General features: G+C 43.0%; 1 long non-coding RNA gene across 1 annotated transcript in view; it reads right to left on the bottom strand.

Annotated features, from left to right (window-relative positions):
- Nucleotides 1-20,239, bottom strand: part of LOC111817643 — a 21,043-nt gene extending 804 nt beyond the window's left edge. Inside the window, exons 1-2 of the long non-coding RNA XR_002821786.1 lie at nt 20,228-20,239; nt 5,138-5,144 (exon numbers count right to left, since the gene is read on the bottom strand). This is a non-coding gene — a long non-coding RNA (uncharacterized LOC111817643). The remainder of the gene's footprint in view (nt 1-5,137; nt 5,145-20,227) is intronic.
- Nucleotides 20,240-20,829: the final 590 nt, after the last annotated feature.

The raw sequence follows: 20,829 nt of genomic DNA, 5'->3' as shown, positions 1-20,829 counted from the left end.
GTTCTGGGACACATGAAGATACTAGGACTGGGAGCATACCATGCATGTATACAGAAATATGAAGATAAGAACCTTTTATATTGAAAACTGAAACAAAATGAATAATTTTCCAGAAAAAAAGCCAGTATGACATGAACAAAAAGAAGAAAAATGCAAATAGACTAAAGCAATTATGTACTTTTAATTAATAGTTTAAACACACATTCAGGCATATGTACAAGTATTATTCCTATACATCACCAACAGTCAATTAGACAAAGTCATTCTTTTAAAAATATAGTACAATAGCAACAATGAATTAAAGACATTTAGGAATAAATCTAATGAAAGATATATAAGGGAGAGCTATAAAATTTTAACAAAGGATATAAAGAAGATCTATATAACAAGTACCCTGCTCATGAAAAGGATTTCATACATAAAAATGATAATGCTCCCCAAATCATTCTATAAATTCAGTGGACTCCTAGTCAAAATCCTAAAGCAGCATTTCACATAACTTGACAAGGTGATCTTGAAATTGAGGTGGAAGAGCAAAGAACAAAGAATGAGAAAGAAGACTTGGAATGAGTAGATCTGCCTATGAAGAAACATTATTATAAAACTACACTTAAATCCATCTAGATAAGGGCAAACAGAAAGTGTAGAAGCAGACCCACTCGGAAGAACTTGGTATTGGTCCAGAGCAGCACCACAGGGCTGGGGAACAATCAGAAGTGATGCTGGGGCTGCAGGCTGCGAGCTTAGACCCCACCTCATTCTACAGAGACTGACGGCAAGCAGGTGGAAAATGAAACTTCAAGTATAGCAAATATTTCCAATTAGAATTGACTATGTTAACATTAAAAATTGGGACTTAGGATGTAGCTTAGCGGTGAAGTGTCCTTCTAGCATGCTCAAGGCCCTAGGTGCAATTCCTAGCACTGAAAAAATAATGTTTCAATGAAAACTTTTAAGCAAGGCATGACGGTGCAGGCCTCTAACTCCAGCTACAAGGGAGGCTAAGGCAAGTGGAGCACAAGTTCAAACTCAGAGTGGGAAATTTAGTGACTCAGCAAGACCGTCTTAAAATTAAAGAAAAAAGTTTTAAAAGAGCTGAGGATGTAACTACGTGCAAAGGCCCTAGGTTCACACCCCAGTAACACAGTAAATAAATAAAAATAAATTTTAGATCTAGAGAAATGTAACTCAGTGGTTGAGTAGGTGCTTAGCGCATATAAGGTCATGGTTGAATCCTCACCACTGTAAAAAACAAACCAAAAGAAAAAGCATAAATGATGTGAAAAGATAAATCTCAGGATAAAGAGGACATTTGTTTCCCACCTATAACTAAAATATATTCATGCCCAGAATATGTACAGAACTTGTATAAATTGCTAAGAAAAAAAATTTAGACTAGATGCAGGAAATGCTCAAAAACAAATGTCTAAATACTCAATAAATGTAAGAAAATATACTCAACCTCACGTAAAATAAAGGTCAAATGCACAAATTCAAAATACATTAATACAATGACATTGCAATTCAACAGATAACCAAAAATTAATAAATCTTGCATATCAGCATAGATGTGGTCACAAATAGATTCTTCTATATTGCTTTTGGAAATATTAAACTGGCATAAATACATGGTGTGACAATTCGGCAATACTGGGTAGAACTGAAGATGTGATTTCCTTGTGACCAGCAACCTCCTTTAGGGATCTCAGAAATGCCAAGGGAATGCTCAGCCTGATGGAAGATACTCATTATATACCACTGTCCTAAGAGCGGAAAATGTGTGTACCAACTACTACTGGGGTTCAGAGCCTCATACCCAAATTATAGCTCCATGGTATATTGAAATATTTTTAGCTGAAAAATATAGAAGCAGAAAAATCACTCAACCTTTCCTCTCCCCAAAATGGTTCCTATAAGAAATCTCTGACCTCCCTTCCCTGAAGGCAGATCAAACTACTTGCACGTCACTGGGGCCAAGAATGGAACAAACAGCTCTTGTCTAGCTCTGGTCATTACCATCAGAACACACCTCTGTCCCTCCGTCACTCTTCTGTACAGCTGCCTGCCCAGCCTGAGTTGCCTTAGTTCTTTGTTTCTGAAGGCTCCTTTGTTATATGAAATTTAAATGAATCTGTTCCTCTTGTTTATCTGGTTTTTGCTACAATAATCACAGCCATAAACTATTAGTGGAAAACATGGATGACTAAACTGGCTTATATAAGTAAACTTGGACACAACAGAGTTTTTATTTCTACATGGTTCAACATGGATAAATCTTAAGTACATAATTTTGAGTTAAAAAGAAAAAGGAAAGAAAGTTTCAGAAACATTTGTTCATTGTCATGCCAGTTGTTAAAATCTTAAAAACCCACAGGATGTCCTCTAAATTGTGGAAGTAAATATACAATATTTATGTATATAATTTATATACACATGCACACAAATGCCTGAAGGTCACCTTGCCAGGGGTAACACTGGGTACACTACCCACACTGCCAAGATGCCACCCATGTTCCCACACTCACGGTTTGAGCACACCCACCTGTTCACCTTAGATGCCTTCTACAATGCCAGTAAGCTACAGGTTCCATGAGGCCAGGTCTGGATGCCAAGGAGTACATAACCAATGATGGAAGAGAGCCGCCAGATCACAACTCAGCAGCATGTCTAGCCATCCCTCAGGGTCTCTTAGGAATTGAGCCCAGGTCCCCTTGGAAACAACCTGCCAATTCCCACATTCCAAGTTGACTTCCTTTCCTCCCCAGGATCATTTTTCTCCTTCCTTAGTTGCTTCTGGGATCAGTTCCCAAAGAAACTACTTGAGCTCCAATCCTGACCCTGAGACCTCCTTCTGCAGATCTCCAACTACAATGTTTACTAGCACTGGGAAAGGGGGTACCTCTGGAAAGGGAAGGAGGATGGACAGAGTGCGTGTTTTCACTGCATCTGGGCTTCATTTTCTTATTTTAAAAAAGAAAGAAATATGAAGTGATTATTAAGAAAATGTTAGACAAGGGCAGGCCAAGTAGCTCAGCGCACTAAAGTGCCTGCTTAGGCAGGTGCAGGGACCAAGATTCGAACCCTGGTGTGCTGTGCCAGTTCCACCCCCGGTGGAGACTGGGTGTGGTGGCACCACCTGTAATCCCAGCGATTGAGAGGCTGAAAACAGCAGAATCACTATGAGTCCTACTGTGTAGTGAGATCCCATAGACCCCGTACTAAATACATAAAAGAAAATGTTAGACTAGTAGATTCATGTGTTAGTCTTGTATACTCTCTGGGCTTTAAATATGTTAAAATTGTGAACAAAAAATTCCAAATAAATTAGTGCGTATGAATCAGTGGAAATAGGAAACTGGTTCTGCATTTAATGAGACCCTGCAAGTCCTTCCCTATGATGTGTGAGGCTCCGGTTAATTACAGTTTTAGATTTTGATTTTAAAATATCAGAAAATACCTGGGACCACGTAAAGCAAAGTGAGGTATCCGTGAACACTTAGAAAAGTAGGTGGCAGAGATGAGGTACTGTGTGTGTGTTACAGTCCAACCCGGCAAAGGAAGATTCATGATGCTCAGGTATTATTTCTTTCTCCAGCACCCTCTCTTGGTGTTCCTGTTGTAAACTGCACCATTCTTAAATAATCAAGTATGTCCCAGGTGTGAAAAAAGTAGCAATAGTGTTTTATTTACGATGCACAGCTTTTCAAAACTGGCTTGTGACTTGTGTTTTCTTAATTACCACTCTTGAAGTTCTAAATAATGCATTAATTCTGAATTACGCATTGAAATTTAAATGTATTTTAAAATGCATTACATGTACACACACACACACACACACACACACACACACACACAGATGCATGACATAGCATCGTCTACCATAGAGCCCATGAAAGGTGATTTACAGCAATCTCTCGAAAGCTGTCACTGTCCTCCATTGACAGTGACCATAACTGTGAGGCTTACTCAAAGAACATAGGAAAATAAAGACATTCATTTTTCTGGTTGTGTTGCAGTTAAGATTTAGAATTTTACTGCATAAAGACAGGACCTCCCATCTTCCAGCTCTGCTTTCTCTTTAACTCCTGGGGCCACAGCAGTGCATTCCTAAAGCAGTATCTTTTTCAATATTAACAGAATCCTTACCTCCACAGGGCTCCCAGCACAAAGGATAAATGCAGGGTATGTCCATGGGGCAAGAAGAGCTATCCCACCAGTACAGGGAAGGTGCATCCCCAGGCCAGTGTAGGGAGGTTGATCAGGAAGAGCATGCCTGCCCCTTCCACTGAAGGCAAGAGACAATATGAGAAGAAAGAGTCCCCTGACTTGGGGAATTTGAGTCTTGAGTGCCCTTGGACACAAGCACAGCTTCCCCTACGACTGTCTGACATGTGGCTAGACAGATGTAGAGGTGGGATGACAATCTTCAGCACTACCAGTGAGGGTCTCACAGGGTAAGGATGCCTGCCGTCACCCTCACTACAGTCAGCACAGCAGCACCTTCAGCACCCCAATCTCATGCATACACTGCAGGGTCACATGAGGCTCATACCTCATCTCCAGTGAGTAGCTGCTGACCAAAGGACTGGCCAGATCCTTTTGCTGGAAGCCAAGGATCAGAGAAATGCTGACCTGAGGGCAGCACTTACAGAAATGCCACACAAGCAACTGAGGTAGAAGCAAGCTTTCCTGTAGTCCTCTGGGGTGTATCCATCAAACAACCTCTTTTAGAACAAATAGCACTCTGGATCTGTCATCTATATTCTTCTATGCCAATTTTCTGAAATGCCTTTTTAGCAACACCACAGAACATGGGTGCTGTCTAGAAATCTAGCGACATGACTTAAATGTGTCCCCAAGTCAGAAACTTAAATCATCATCAAGGCAATGGTACTGAGACGTGGGACTTTAAAGAAGAGATGGGGTACCAGGGTGGCCTTTGTGAATTATGTTGCTATCACAGGAGTGGTTTCACTAACACAAGAGTGGGTTTGTCATTACAATGTGTTCAGCAGTTGCTCCCCCCTCTTCCCTCTCTGTTCCACTTTCCCCTTCGCCTCTCCCTCCAGGTCACCTTCTACAAAGGAATGACACAGGAAGAAGGCTCATGCCACATGTCAGCACATAGATCTTGGACTTCCCAGCTTCCAGGACTGTGAGAAATAAATGTATTTTCTTTATAAATTATCTAATCTGCAGTGTTGTGCTGTAGCTACACAAAATGGACCGAGATATACAGGATCTTCTGAATACTCTGAAGATCATCTGCCATCTCCTCTCATAAATGACCTAACATGATCCTTCTGCAGGGTATGTGTGTCCCTCACTAGCCTTTAGTGGGAAAACATCATAGCAATTAAGTTCCTTCTCCAGCCCTCTAATTCTCTCTCTCCTACTCTCAGTCCTCTCATCAATCTAGCCTTTCCCTCCTGTTTCGCCTTTTCTCTGTGAAAGAGCGATGTCTCCATTCTGAATGTCATTTCATTACATTTCTAAAGGAGCCATCCTGTATCCCCAAATTAACTCTGTTCTGGGGGAAGTGTAAATGGCTTATCAGTGCACAATGTACTTTGTCAAAAATAAATAAATAAAATTCCTTTGTAACGTGTATGTCTTCCTTGTTGTGCTTGGGGGCCTCAATTAATGTCAGAAGCCTGGCAGTTCTCTGAACACGTCCCTTTGACTGTAGGTGCTGGCGTGACAATTTCAGATGTGGGGTGTTGCGTTCTGCACTCTCCTCTCGCCCTTGATTTCCATGACATTCTCACACTCGTTCCCTGCTCCTCCTGCCATGTGACACCCTGTGACACCATGTGATACTGTGTGACACATGTGGTCTCTCTCTCCCTTTGTTATTACAAACTCAGACTTGAAAACTAGGGAAACAATATCCTTGTAACTCTGTTCTATATTTCTATAGTTACAGAATAATTTAGAGATGTTCTTAGAAATATTTTGGTTTGCTTTCATTAGTTCTTATGAGAAAGGGTCTTGCAGTGTAATCTAAGGTGACCTTAAACTCAATCCTCCTGCCTCTGTCTACCTGGTACCCAGATTACAGGCTTATGCCACTGTGCTCAGCTAATGATTAGGTCCTGAAAGAAAGCTTTGAGCACTGGGGATACAGCTCAGTAGCACAAGCCACCTGCCTCGTAAGCACAAGGTCCTGAGTTGGAATCCTCAGTACATTATAAATAAATAAAAGTCAAAGAAAGCCCTTATTATGTAATTCCAAAAATGATGGCTTCAGAACTAGAGGATGCAATGTTCATTGGTGCTTTCCCTTTTTCTTCTTTTCTTAATAGTAGCAAAAGGAGTTCCATTGTCAAAGTACTCAAGAGTGAGATAATCCTCATGAACTGCTACTGAGCAAGGCCTTGAGCCATATCTGCAATCCCAGAACCCTGGAAGGCTGAGCCTGGGTGGCTTAGCAAGGCCCGATTCAAAATAAAAAGCTAATAAGTCTAGGGTTGTAGCTCAGGGCAGAGGCCCTGGGTTCAATCTCTAGTATCACACACACACACACACACACACACACACACACACCCTGAAATTAGGGTTGAGACAAGGCAGACTGTCCCAGTGAGTTCAAGAGCCGAGGCCATCCTTTAAGGAAATAAGCTTCATTTGTTTTCTTGCATGGCAGAGACAGAAATGTGTGGAGTCCAACCTGAGAAAACAGTTCTGCGGTCAGTCCTAGGCCCAGGTGGAACCGCAGGGGCGTTCCTTGCTTCCAGAGGCCCCGCTGACCCCAGGCCAAGTGCAGGCAGGCTGCGGCGCTGCCCCCACACCAGCACCCTCACTTTCGATCTGTGATGTCGGGCGACCCCAGGTACAAGGCGCAAGCAGCACCAAGTGGGAAATCCAGCGTGGCTTGGGATCGCTTCCGGCAGCATAGCGGCCACACCGGGAGGTGCCCTGAAAACAGACCAGGCTGACAGCCGCTGGAGGGAACGCCGCTGCACGTAAGTGGAGCGAGTTTTCTTGTATCATACAGTCCAAGCGAGGAAAAGAAATATTGCTTGTTTCAAGGAATCTGACCTTAAGACTTCACAGAGAAGAAAGGCGCCAAGAAGGGTCATCCGTGAAGAAAATGCATTTCTCTTGGATTTTGAATGTCAGTCTTGTACATGGATCAGGCCGAGGCGAGCGAAGAGATCAGTAATTTGATTTTATTTTCCCTTCTAGGAATCAGCTTAGGCCCACCACTCTCTATCCTCAGTTAAAAATATTGTTGCCCTTAAGATAAATTTGGGAGGAGGATGAGGACCTGGAAGGATTATGGTTTTAAAACTTTAAAGCCTTTTCCTTTTAAGCACGAACTGTAATTAACATTTAAAGACTACGCCAGAATAATCCTTCCAAAACCAAAACAGGAGAGACAATGCAAAGCCCCAAGAGATATGCCCGGTGGCAGTCCAAAAGGATTAGGAGCAAGCCCAAGAAAAATCTCTGTGGCGACAAACTGCACCAGCGCCTTCACCTGTAAGCCCCAGTGAACGCTCCCAACTACGAAAGGGCAGTGCTGGAAGACAGAAAATACAGTCAGAGCCCCAGAAAACCCTTTCTTTCCTGCTTTCCCTAAATTTATAAACCCAGGAAGGGATCTCAAAAATCGTATCAGAGTAGTAGTTCAACAACTATAACCTTGACGTTGCCCCCTCGGGTGACAAGTCTGAGGGCGCCCACGAGTATTTCAGAGCATGGTTCTGCTTTGGTATTCTACAGCACCTGGAGCGCATCTACATAAATCAGCAGAAAAAAAAGAATTCTATTAACAGTAACAACTGCATCCTATTCAGTGATTGAAAACTGTAACTATGTTTTCCAATCTGCCCGCAGTGATGGAAATGCCATCGGGTGGAATGAAACACCATGGATTACAGCCCCTGCGCCTATATGCTTATGGGGCCCTCTTTGCATCAAAGCCAACCATGACTTGATTTTTAAATTGGTTTCTGAATTCCTGCTTGTATCACTGAATGCCACAGTGTATTTATCCAAGGAGAGCTCCGTAGAGGTGAAACAGGTGATCCATAGAGACTCCTCCATAACTTTTCCCAAACTGCCATTCATTACACATGTTCCATCTCATGAACCATGAATCATTTCATTTTTAAGTACTCTTTTATTTCCTTTAAATTTATCTAAAACTTTATTAGATTCAACTGGCACAGTCCTGACGGACAGCCCGCATACATTTGAAACCTTCCCAGTGGAGAAGCATAAAACATTTAAAATCTATATTTGATCTGACAACAGCAGCACAGTGTTTGAATTAGAAACAGATTAGACATAATTGAAGATAAAGAGGACGCAAGCACCACTCCCATTTTGGTGAAGTGGGCTTTAAATTACCAGATTCATCCAGAATACATTACCAAGAAACACTGAAGTGTTATCTTTAGACCGCCTTTTCTAAGAGTTTACAATTTCTCAGTTCAGTGAAGCTTACTACCAGCTTGTTATCAGAACAAAAAACGAGAAATCATTCGGGTCAGGGCACAGAACCGATCTCACCTCAAAAAGGATGCTTTTCCTTCTGATAACAGACACTTCTTTGGACAGCCAGGGGGCCACCGCGTGCCCAACCTTCCAGGGTCCTTCCTCTTTACAGGTGATTCAGGCCAGGCTTTATCAATAGGGTGACCAGACTGGCCCCACCTCCAAACCATAATTACACATCACACACCACCCACACATCCCGATTCCCCATAGTCACAATCAAGAGCACAGGGACATCACACACACACACACACACACACACACACACACACACCATGACACTAACATCTTGGCTTTGCCAGAGTCTTTCTACTTTTCTTATTAATAATGGAGTTGAACTCATTATGCTAAGCAAATTTACAAAATTTAATTAGTGAAAGTTAAATGAATTAAGTTATGGTACAACAGCATGCAGTATTTTTAGTTTTGGGCTTGTTTTCATATGAAAAAAAAACAAGCTTTGGAACAAAATTCAGGATTTAAAGTGACTCCCCAAAAATTATTTTCATTAAGAAGCAAGCTACTAAACATGAACTTCAGCTATGTTCAGATAGATAGATAGATAGATAGATAGATAGATAGATAGATAGATAGATAGATAGACAGGGAGACAGAGACGGAGACAGAGAGAGACAGAAATATTGCGGTGGATAGCTAACTGGTGACCAACTTCTTATACCCAGCTGAACTAAACCAGCATGGTGCTGGGTGCGGGAGGCCCACCTGAGGGTTACTGCCAGCAGTATAAAGGGGAACAGGAGAAGCTGCTGGAACACTGTTAGGGATGCTATTCTGAGAAGCTGTTGGAAGCTGCTAGTTCTCTTGGGCTGTTCTGCCGGAGGACCTTGTCATGCTGGCTTTCCCCATGACCCTTAGAGGAGCTTTGGTCTTCATCTCGAGCACTGGTTCCTGACTCTGGAAGTGAAAATGGTGCGCTGCTCAGCCTCATGGAAAAGCTTGTGGCATTGCTTTCCTGGTGGGAACTCGGCTTTCCTCATCGCTGGAGGAGCTCAGGACCTCACTGTTGCTGAGGATGGCCGTGGTACTTTTGGGGGAGCTCTGGTGCTTACCTTGAGCGTTGCTTCCTAGCTCCACTTCAGATCCCCCAGCCTGCTAGCAGAGATCCTTCATTTGTCTGGCATAGACTTCTTAGCTTCCACCCCTGACCTTTCGGCCTTTCCAGCACAGATCCATGAAGCAGGCCTGCATGAGACTTTGCTGTGAGCTCTAGGCCTCCAGTTGGACTTAGGGGAGGCTTTGTTATGAGCTCTAGGCCCTTAACTGGATTCTTTAGTGTTTAGTGTGTGGATAGGTTTCCTGTACTTGTTGTTTATAGCTCTTTGGGTGATACATTATAAAATATTATAAAATGTGTCCTGTGTCATATTGTTTCCCTTGGGAAAAAAAAAAAACCACGACAGATATCGTTTTCTAGTGACAAAAATAAAGAAAAGAAGGCCTGAGCATATAGTCCAGTGGGCTTGCCTAGCACAATCAAGGCCCTGAACTTCATCCCTAGCACTGCAAAAATGTAAATAAGGAGAGGAGACGCTGAATTATTTGAACAACTTGGGGTCCCACTAGGTTACACAAAGCTCAAAAACTTCATGTAAGCCCAATTTTGAACTCTAGCTTTTAGTTCAAAAGTTTCCAATGCAGGAAAACAATCTTAAAAAAACAAAAAACCTTTTTACTAGCAATTAGAAACACTCTCCCTCCTTCCTCTCCTCTCCTCTATTCTGTCTCTGTCTCTGTCTCTCTCTCTCTCTCTCTCTCTCTCTCTCTCTCTCTCTCTCTCTCTCTCTCAGATAGATAGATAGATAGATAGATAGATAGATAGATAGATGATAGATAGATAGATAGATAGATAGATAGATAGATAGATAGATCTTGGTTCATGAACTTAATTCATTCCACATTTCTGGAAAAGATGAACACATTCACGTTCCTGTTTGTGTGGGGAAGATGTTCACAGTCCTGTTTGTCACCCAGTGCAGACTGTAGACAATAACAAAATTTTGTTTGTGTATCAAATTGTTCACAATTCAACCAACTGCTGTAAACATATATAGATAGATAGATAGATACATACATACATACATACATACATACATACATACATATAGCTAGATAATCTATAGATAGAATTTCTTTTCATTTTCTATATCTATAGATATAAACAGATCTATGTAGAATATCTGTATCTATAGATCTATAGATAATTTGTTCTATATTTTCTACAAAGTGTTAAAGAGAAGCAAAGAGGAAGAAATCTGCTTTTAAACAAATATTACACATGGCACACAGTAGGTATTTAACAAGTATTGGTAGAATTAAAGGATCAATGATTACCAGACTTCTTTTTCCAGTACTGGGGATCACATTAAGGCTCTTGACCACTGAGCTACATGCCCAACCCTTTTTATTTTGAGAGTGTTGGAAAATTGCCCAGGCTGGCCTTGAACTCATGATCCTCCTGCCTCAGCCTCCTGAATAGCTGTATTACAGGTGTGCACTCACATCTATCCACACTTTGATGCACCCCAGCTCTTTCTTTAAAGCACATTCTTGTTTTCTGTGTTACTTTGCCTCCTGGTAGCATGTTTAAATTGGAAAAACCTTGAAGTGCTCTGTGATTTCCAAATAATTAAGATTTAAATCAAGGAAAAACTTCAAGACCTAAGTGTAGACAGGGCCGAGCAGCGCCTAGCAAAATATGTACAGACTACGAGGAAAGTCACTTAGGCTGAAAGTCAGAAAGCCTTTATTTCAACCACGTAAGTCCCAGAAGGCAGCCTTCTTGACTAGGAAAGAACATAAACCGGGAGCCACAAGGCCTGTATTTAAACACTAACACTCAGCCTTAACCAGCAAGAACAAAGGCAAACTACCAGCCCTTCTTTCCTCCCTACCTGAGGAACATGCCTTCCTGCAGGGCTGTCCTAAGGTTTAAATGACATTACATCATTACAGAGTCTTGCAGCAGAACCTCTGGCTCCTGAGGTCACAATAGACCAGGCAGGGCCACCTGTCCCGTATGCTGGATCAAAGATATGAACGGTGGCGAAACATGGAAAAGCAACTTTAATCAGCAAGGCCAGACTGGGAAGCACAGAGAGAGGGTTGAGATCTGGCTCTGAGGAGCTGACGAAAACTTTGGGGTTTTATAGAAAAGAGGAACAAAGGGAAGGATTGCGTCTGCACGGATGGGGGTTGCATAGCTGGCGGCATAGCCTATCCTGGTTGTCAGATCTGGTTGATCAGTATCACAGGATAGATTCTGAGAGCTGCTAGCAGGGCCATCATCACTTCAGGGGGCAGCTCAGCTGCCATCAAGAGATGATAGCTACTGCTTTGCGGGGGTGGCAGCCTCAGTTCCCACCATGCGGTAATTGCTCCCACCTGCAAGGGGACCTCATCGTGGGGTGGTCTGTGAGGCTCTGATTTTCCTGGAATCCAAGGCGGCTGCAGATATAAGACAATGACTTGCAACTTCTAGGCATCGCTCCGGGGGGTTGAAGCTGGACCTCGTAAGAGCTAGCAATTAGATGTTCCCATAAAGCCTGAAGATTACTTTAGTTACTCTTATCTTGGTGTCCTCAGACTTGAAGGAGGATGAGGCACATTGAGTGATTACCATGCCTACGTGCAGAGTCCAGCAGGGGCCTGGCCCGCAGTTTTAGGCAGAAGTTTCTCTACTTCACAAGCCACCCAGCATGTTTTCTTATCACCACACAGGCCTGGCCACTCTTGCCTCCTTCAAGTATTTGTCCTTCAAAACCACATTTCTGACAAATGCAGGGATCTGAGGGCCAGCAGAGCATTTGGGTGGGCCTCTTGGCCTACGGACCCTCAGCAAGGCTATCTTCATGCCCAGATCTAGAGCACCTAGACCCTGGCAGAGCTGGGCATCTTTTATGTCCAGGCCTTTTCTCTTGGGAAGCTGGGACTTGAGGCTAAGCCATCAAGCTTTTGTGGGCCAGATCCCCTGCTTAGCACCTCTAGGAGCACAGCACCAGCCCAGAGTGGGATGTAAGGAAAGTCTCACCCACAGGGTGTTATTCAAGGCTGGACAAGCCAAGTTTAGGGAAATGTATGGTGACCACTGATCTGAACCTCTGGGGACTCCCTTCCTAGTATCAAGCATGCAGAAGCAAAAAGTGAGAAGGGCAGGCCAGGTCTGTCCAGGGGTGGAAGTGCATTGGACTCCAGTCCTGCATCCCTGGGAATACTCTGGGGTAGGGATTGGGTTGCCCCAACCCTGGGAGACCTGTCGGGATCCAGCAGAATTCAGCTAGTGCACTTTCAGAACACTCCTTTCTGAGATCATTTGTGAGTCGGTGTGGTCTGTCACCCCTGCCCTCATGGAAATGGAAAGTCGCAATTTGGCCCAAGTCCTCAGTGGAGAGTCAGAAAGAGCAGGGGTCCTGCCTCCCTCAGGAGCAGACACACGTGTATGGCAAGTGGGCAAAAGGACAGCGAGGACATCAAGGTGGCCATGTTCATAAGAAACACAGGCAGAGCCTGGCATCAAGATGAAGTCCAGAAAGAAGACAAACCACCATGTCTTGCTCACAGCGACACTCATTGGGTCATCCTGGACCCAAATGTGGCCATCCTTGGTCACAGTGACAACCAAGATAGCACCTTGAACAGAACTCCCTTCAGCAAAGGCCACCAGCAGCTCCTGCTGTATAAACGAGATGGATTATTTCATTTTGTCATGCAAAATGCTTATGCGATAGACATGGCCACATGAAGGCTTAGGTCCCAAGTATTACTGCAGGGTCCTACTTGTGACTTGAAAGTTGCTAAAATCCAGAGATCATCTATAAAAACACACAAGAAATCCTTGTTCCTTTTTCTCATCCTCTAAATTAAGCTCGCTATCAAAAGAAATATAAGCTAGCTATATCAAGATAAAGGCTTAATAATAGCCTAACTCAAGTGCTAGACAATGTATCAGAGTTTCTCTTGGGCATTTCTAATCCCTCGAAAGAAAGTGCTCTTACCTGAGGTGCGGCTACTTGAGAATGAAGGTCCACTTGTGGGTCATGGGACACAGAACACTTCCACGATCTCATTTTCACAGCACAAAATCAGACTCGTCCAATTTTTTTTTGTACCAACATCTTTTATCAATATAAAAAGAGCTAAGCAGAGTATTTGCCCTAAGAATAGAAATATAAACAAAATATTCCACCACAAAAGACATACGTCTTCCCAGAGACAGAGAAATGATATCCTTCTCTTTTCTGTGAAGTCAGTAGGTCTATTGCTGATTTTACTGTATTTCTGCTTAATTCCAGTTTCACACAGATATTACAAGGTCGAGGGGCCAGCCAAATAGCTCAGCGGATTAAAGCACCTGCAAGTAGGCACAGGGGCAGGTGGTTCAATCCCCCTGACTGCCGTGCCAGCCCCACCCCTGGGGCACACTGAGACGGCCATGGAGACTGGGCGTGGTGGCGCGTACCTGTAATCCCAGCTCTCGGGAGGCTGTAAACAGGCAGATCAGTAAACTCTGATCTAGTAGTGAGACCCTGAACACCCTGTAGGCCCTTCCCTAAAATACAAAAAAAAAAGAAGAAAGAAAAGAGAAAAAAAGGTTGGATGTTAGCCAGTAGCTACCAAGAACCAAATTTACTTGAAATTAGGTGTCAGATATAGAAGTATAATTTAATCTACTAATCCCTTAGGCATCCTTAATTTCAACAAAACTTCAAACAATAATCAAGTTGTGTTGTGTTTACTCCTATGTAATATTAAGGTTCATTGTGGCTTTTTAATAGATTTTTCTTTGGCTATTTTTGGATGACCTTTGTGTAACTGGGCAGGGCCTCACTTAATTCAACAAGTTTAATAAACTGGATGCTATCTGGATTTGATTTTTTTGCCTATTAGCTTTACATTACTGAGGTTTAATTGATATGCAATAAATAGCACTTATTTAAAATGTGCAGTTTTAAAATGTTAATATGCCCATAGAACTATCACCACAAAGTAAGGAATGCATCCCTCACCCCAAAAGTTTGCTCATAGTCTGTTGTCTGGCTCAAATTTCAGCCAGAAAGAAAGAATCTATCACTCTTTACTCTCTGCCTCAGAAAGTCAAATTGCCAAGAAGTCTATTTCTGAGCCTTATTTGACTTTTATTTGAGCAAGTTGAATAAATGCAGGCAATTTATTGACAATGCATTCATAAATGAACGAGAAATTTGTCTTCAGATTGCGCTTTCAAAGAAAATATTTTCATAGTAAACTCTATTTGTCCCAGGAAGTATTAGAGTACTTGAAAGATGGAAATTGAAAACTAAGAGCAATCATAGAGTGACAGGTCCCTGGTTCTCATTTCTTACAGGTATCCAAGTCCCTCATAACCTCAGAAGCTAAACGAGAGCGAGAGCGAAAGCGAGAGAAAGAGAGAGAGAGAGAGAGAGAGAGAGAGAGAGAGAGAGAGAGATTGAGATTCTTATGTAAGTAGTGTGTACCCACCACCACAACCACACACACATAACTAAGTGTTAAAAGGGAATTCCCAACTTCACTTTTCAATTTTGGGAACCACATTTTATAACTGGTTTGTAGTTAAATGCTACTTAAAAATAGCTTGATTAAAAAAAAAATCTTTATGTTCCAGACAAAATAATGTCAATAGCACTGTTACTACTATGGTATGTTCAAACAGGGAGGGGAACAAAGAATAGGGAAAGAAAGAAGGAAAAAGTAGAAAAAATGGGGCTGGGGAGATAGCTCAGTGATCTAGGCGCCTGCCGAGCAAGCACAAGGACCCCAGTTCAATTCCCAGTACTACATGCCATGCCAGGTTGGTCCCAGAACCCCAGGTATGCTGTGCTGGCCACCAAAACCAGGCATGGTGGAGCACGCCTGTAATCCCAGTGCTGGGGAAGCTGAGACAGGAGGATCACTATGAGTTCAAGCTGCATAGCAAGACCCCATACCAAATAAATAAATAAATACATTTTAAACAAAGAGAGAGAAAAGTAGAAAAGAGAGAGAAGGAAGAAAGAATGGAGACAAAGCTTCTGTAAATAGGAAGGGGAGGAGGGGTTGAATGGAGGTAGGGGAATGGGAAAAAAAGAAATAAGTTCTGTCACGTACAGGTACAAATTCCTCTGTGGAGAAAGTGATCATTATCTATACCTAAAACATACCAATAAAATCTGATTGGAAGAAAAAAAATAGTTCTCTTTCCATTGTCTTTCTGCTTCAGCTGGATTCCTAGATACCTAAGTGATAGGTTTTTTCAGGTAAACAGCACAGCAGAGAAACAGGCAGAAGGAAAAAGGGAAAGGGGCTTTATTTTCTTTGAGGACACAGAGAGAATTTAGGGAAGATAAGAAATTTTCTGATTGAAACAAAGGGAGGCTGAGGCTTTTATGGCCTGGTGCCAGGGGTGGAGTTTGGAGGGGATGTTGAGATATCCCTGAGGGAGCTGATTGAGGTCTTCCCTGAGGCAGTGGGAAGGGTGGAAGTAAATTATGTCCTAGGCTAAGTTGGAGAAGAAGGGGGAGGTGGTCTTGGGGAAGGTGGGCTTTTGTTTTAAGGGTATCAGCCATATTGGATGACCACCATAATGATTTTATCAATTTATACCAAGGCCAGAACCTATCATAAGGTTGCTGATTACTAGCTATGAGGGTCCCGGGGTAAGGCACTGAACATTTTCTAAACTTGGTTTCCTCATCTATAAAAATGAGTGTCATAGGGCCAGCCAAATAGCTCAGTGGATTAAAGTGCCTGCTTAGGCAGATGCAGGGGCAGGTGTTCGATCCCCAGGAGTGCGCTGAGATGGCGATTGAGACTGAGTGTGGTGGTGCGTGCCTGTAATCCCACAACTTGGCAGGCTGTAAACAGGCAGATCTCTATGAGTCCAACCTACGTAGTGAGACTCTGAACACCCTGTAGACTGTTCTCTAAATACAGAAAAAAAAAAAAAATGAGTGTCAGGAAAATAGGGTTTCCGTGAAATATTAGGCACCCAGATCCATGAACTCCATCATGGTATATGTATTGCTTTTTTTCTCAATAGGCCATAGGATAGAGGTGAGAGAGAAACACCTCCAGCTTAAATGTTGTGGACATTCTGGAACCAAGGATCCCACCCCACCAACCTCTGGTCTACTTATGGAACCTGGCTGTCTGCCTATGGCCAAGTGCTGAATCACTACTCTGGCTTCTTTTGCTTGAAGAAAAGAAGAAATCAACACTTACATGCTAAAGATGATTGGAGGAGGCAGTGACAGAAGAGGCCCTGCCCATCTTTGGAAGGCCTGTTGTTCTTCAACCAGACTAAGAGACGTATTCCAACCAAGGTGAAAAGGATTCTGTGGAATCTAGTGTAGATAGCCCTGAAAAAACTGGAACACACTTGTTATGGGTTTGTGTCTGCGTGGCCTCCCAAAGTCTCATGTGATCACAAGGGGAAGTTTTCAGGGCAGCTAGATCTAGAGTAAGGGATGCTGGGATGAAGCATAGGGTGCTGGGGTCAAGGGCGTGGCATTACTAGGTCAGTCTACTGACTGGTTTGGCATAGCTCTGGGGGTGGATGAAGGAAAGGCCCTCCCTGGGTATGAACACATAGACATGTCTCCCTAGCTAGGACAGACAGAACAGAAGGGGGCTGCTGGAGTTGCTTGCTGCTCTCGCAGCTGCTCGCTGCTGCGCTGTCTCCTACCTGCTTACCGTGTTCTCTTTCTCCTCTGCAGTGGTCCTCTTCCATGCCACTGCCTTGGAGCCAGCCTCATATGGACCAAAGCCTCTCCAAACTTGCAGTCAGAGTAAAACTTCCCTTCTTTGGGCTGGGGAGATAGCTCTGTGGTCTAAGTGCCTACCTGGCAAACACAAGGATTCAGGTTCAATCGCCAGTACTGCATGCCATGCCAGCCCCTCTAATCCCCGCACTGGGGAGGCTGAGACAGGAGGATCAATACCACTCTGAATTGCATAGTGAGACCCTGTACCAAATAAATAAATAAATAAAAGATTGATTTAAATTTTAAAAAAATGTCTTCCTCCTTTAACTTCGGGTGTTGGGTATTTTGTCTCAGGAATGAGAAAAGTAACTAAGGCAAGACTCCCTGTTAAAACAACTCTCTTGAAATACATTTTTCATTATATGCTAAAATCCTGAAAAAGCATGCAAATTAGTTCTGGGAGTTTATCCTGAGGAAATCAGCCATAAAATGAAATGACAAAGGACAACCTACGTAGACAGGTAACTGTGTTTCAGCCACCACCAGGATTTCTGAGGCAGGTGACCCACAGGCCTGCCTTGGTGAAACACTGGCCTTAATCTCCCTCATTTTGGTCCCATCTGTCATTCCTAGCTGACTGAAAAGCATATTTACATTCCTATCATTTTGTTACATCAGGACATTCTCAGATGGAAACACTGATACCTGATTAACATGTAAACTATGTTCTTTGCATGCATTTGATAAGAAATTTTATAACAGTATATGTCATAATTATATTACAGAATGCAATCACATGTTCCAGTGAGTTACACATAATTATATTAAGCAGTAGTTAGGGCAATTATATCATTCATTCAATTGTTGTAATATCATCAAGTATAGCCTGTAATGGATTAAATTCAGAAATGCTAAAATTTTACAGTGACACCCCTTGAAAAGGAGTAGAGATTGAGGTTTGTATTGTTCTGTTGGGTCCCAGTTAGGGACTGCACACAACTGGGAATTAGATGCAGTCCACCTTGTGCAGCCTTCTGCAGTTTTCTTGCTTTCGCAGCCCCAACTCCGGCCCTGCCTTCACTGTGACAGCCATTGGCCACTCTCTCTGGCTTCCCCAGGGCCTAGCTCCCCTGCTTCCCTCTGACTTCATCTCTCAGCACTGACAAAGATACTATCTCCTCTCCAAGCCCCAGGGCTGAACTTTGATTTCTGTTTTCTGTGAACTCCTAGCAGGCGAAACCTTCCATCTCAGGGCCCTCCCTGTGATCACCAGTGAGTCCCTTGGACCTGCAGGCTCTCTGGCCCTACCTCAGATGGCTGAGTCCCGATGACCTTTGAACAGGAGCCCAGGTGAGGCCCCTACACTTCAATCTTGACAAGCCCCACTCAGAAGCCTAGAGGAGGCCAACCTGTCTGCTTTCCCAATGAAGAAACCAAGATCCAGAGTGATGAGCTCACAGGCCTAAGACCCTGCAGGTGGTGATTTTGTGTGTGTGTTTTTTTTCTTTTGGCTGAACCAGGGATTGAACTCAGGCCCTTGCACTTGCCAGGGAAGTGCTTATTCCACTGAGCCATCTCCCCAGCCCAAAAGTTCAGATGGATTTTTTTTTTTTTTTCTTTTTCTGCTTCAGGATGCCTTCAGGGCAGACCTGGCAAGGCTTGAGGATCTGGGGATCAAACCACGGCATCCTGAGCCTGACTGGTTTGTTTAAGCAATCACTTAAAGAGCTGAGCTAATGGGCAGACCCCCAATTTTTATTTATTTATTTTTTTTTTCAGAACCAGGGATTGAACTCAAACCCTTGCACTTGCCAGGGAAGTGCTTATTCTACTGAGCCATCTCTTCAGACTACAGGTGGTGATTACCAGAGTCCTCCTAGGATGAAATAAAGTTTTTGCTCCATTGTTTTTGTGTTTAACTAACAGTTACAATGAAGCACCACACTGATCTCTTTTAAGCCATTCAACAAGTGAGGTATTAGTTTTCCCACTTCAGAAACCAAGCTGGAGGGCCGGCCAGATAGTTCAGTGGACTAAAGCACCTGCTTTGGCAGAGCACAGCAGCTGGGGTTCACTCCCAGCCTGCCATGCTTGCCTCACCCCTGGGGCACGCTGAGCCAGTGATTGAAACTGGGTGTGGTGGCATGTGCCTGTAATCTCAGCACTCAGGAGGCTGAAAACAGGAGAATCACTATGGGTCTGATCTCCATAGTGACATCCTGTACACCCTGTAGATCCTGTCCTAAAATTCATTTAAAAAAATTTTTTTAAAAAACCCAAGATGGAAACATACCACATTACAGTGAACAGAATTTCAATACCAAATATTTCCAGCTCCAATATATGTGCTTCCAAAAACCTATGCTTATTATTTCTAACTCATCAAAAACAACCAATTAGAAAACCAGGCCTTGTCAGACTAAAGAAAGATTTATTTCTCCTCCTTCAGGGTCTGTCCTTACTGTCCCCTGGCCTTCCTTCTCCTGAAGGTGTTTTAACTCTTCTTATAGCTACCAGTTCTCAATTTCCAAGACATTTTGCATTAGTTTCTTTACCTTCCCAGCCCCCACTAGGGCTGGGGTGGGAAGTGCACATTTGTAAGAGCACCAATGCCATCCATTCGCTCCCCTCTCCAGAGGCAATCGCCTCCCAAAGCCCCATCTTCTGACGCATGCCTTTGGGGGACAGGATTTCAACACACAAACCTTGTGGGAGACATAAACATCCTAACCAGCCCACCTTCTGTGTTGTTCTGGCAGTGTCTTCCTGCACTATATATCCACTTGGGAACAGTGAAGTGGGTGTCTTATTTTCCATCTGTGTACCCAGCCTCTTCCGTCCCCTTCTCTTCCATATTTAGCTTTGGTAAAATTGTCAGTACTCATGAGCCAGTGGTTTCCACCTTCTGCCTTTCTTCTCTCTCTAAGTCTTCACTGTGGCCCTTTAGTTCTTGATGAACTAAACTCATCCACATTCTTCTCACATGAAGCAATGCTCCTCCAAACAACTTCTCAGCTTGGAGTTCCATATTTCCACAACCTCATAACTCCTACTCCTAGGAATCTGAAAAAACTGTAAGCTTACCAACAAAATAAAAAGAAATAAAGATATAGAAACCTTGAGCTCTTGCATACAATTTCCAGATTCTAGAACAGAGCTTGAATTCCTTAAAAAAAAAAATCTATGATATTCTGGCTATTTGACCTACTGCTCTTTGTCTACTATTAACTTCTACCTTACAGGAGATGTGGGCATTTTTTCCTGTAAGATAAATATTTAATTGGATGTAAAATAGATAGATAGATAGATAGATAGATAGATAGATAGATAGATAGATAGATAGATGAGAGAAAGAGCAAGAGAGAGAGAGCAGTTATTGGAGACAAAAAAAAGTGAGAAACATATAATGGTATCAGAGGGGCTAGCAACATGAAATGAACATCTCTTGACCATGCCTGGTATAAAGATAGCTGCACAGAGACCCCAGGACTCCCCTACAAGTCTTAGCAAGCCCCCTTCCCAAACCCAAACCATTTTGAATTTCCCCCTGGTCTCCAAATGTTCTATATCACAATTAAGAAGCAGATCTTAATCCATATTTTAAAAG

The sequence above is a fragment of the Octodon degus genome, unplaced genomic scaffold, assembly GCF_000260255.1.
Source record: "Octodon degus isolate 3935 unplaced genomic scaffold, OctDeg1.0 scaffold00065, whole genome shotgun sequence".
NCBI lineage: Eukaryota > Metazoa > Chordata > Mammalia > Rodentia > Octodontidae > Octodon > Octodon degus.
Note: the sequence above shows the minus strand (reverse complement) of the source record. Positions and strands in the feature narration are given on the sequence as shown.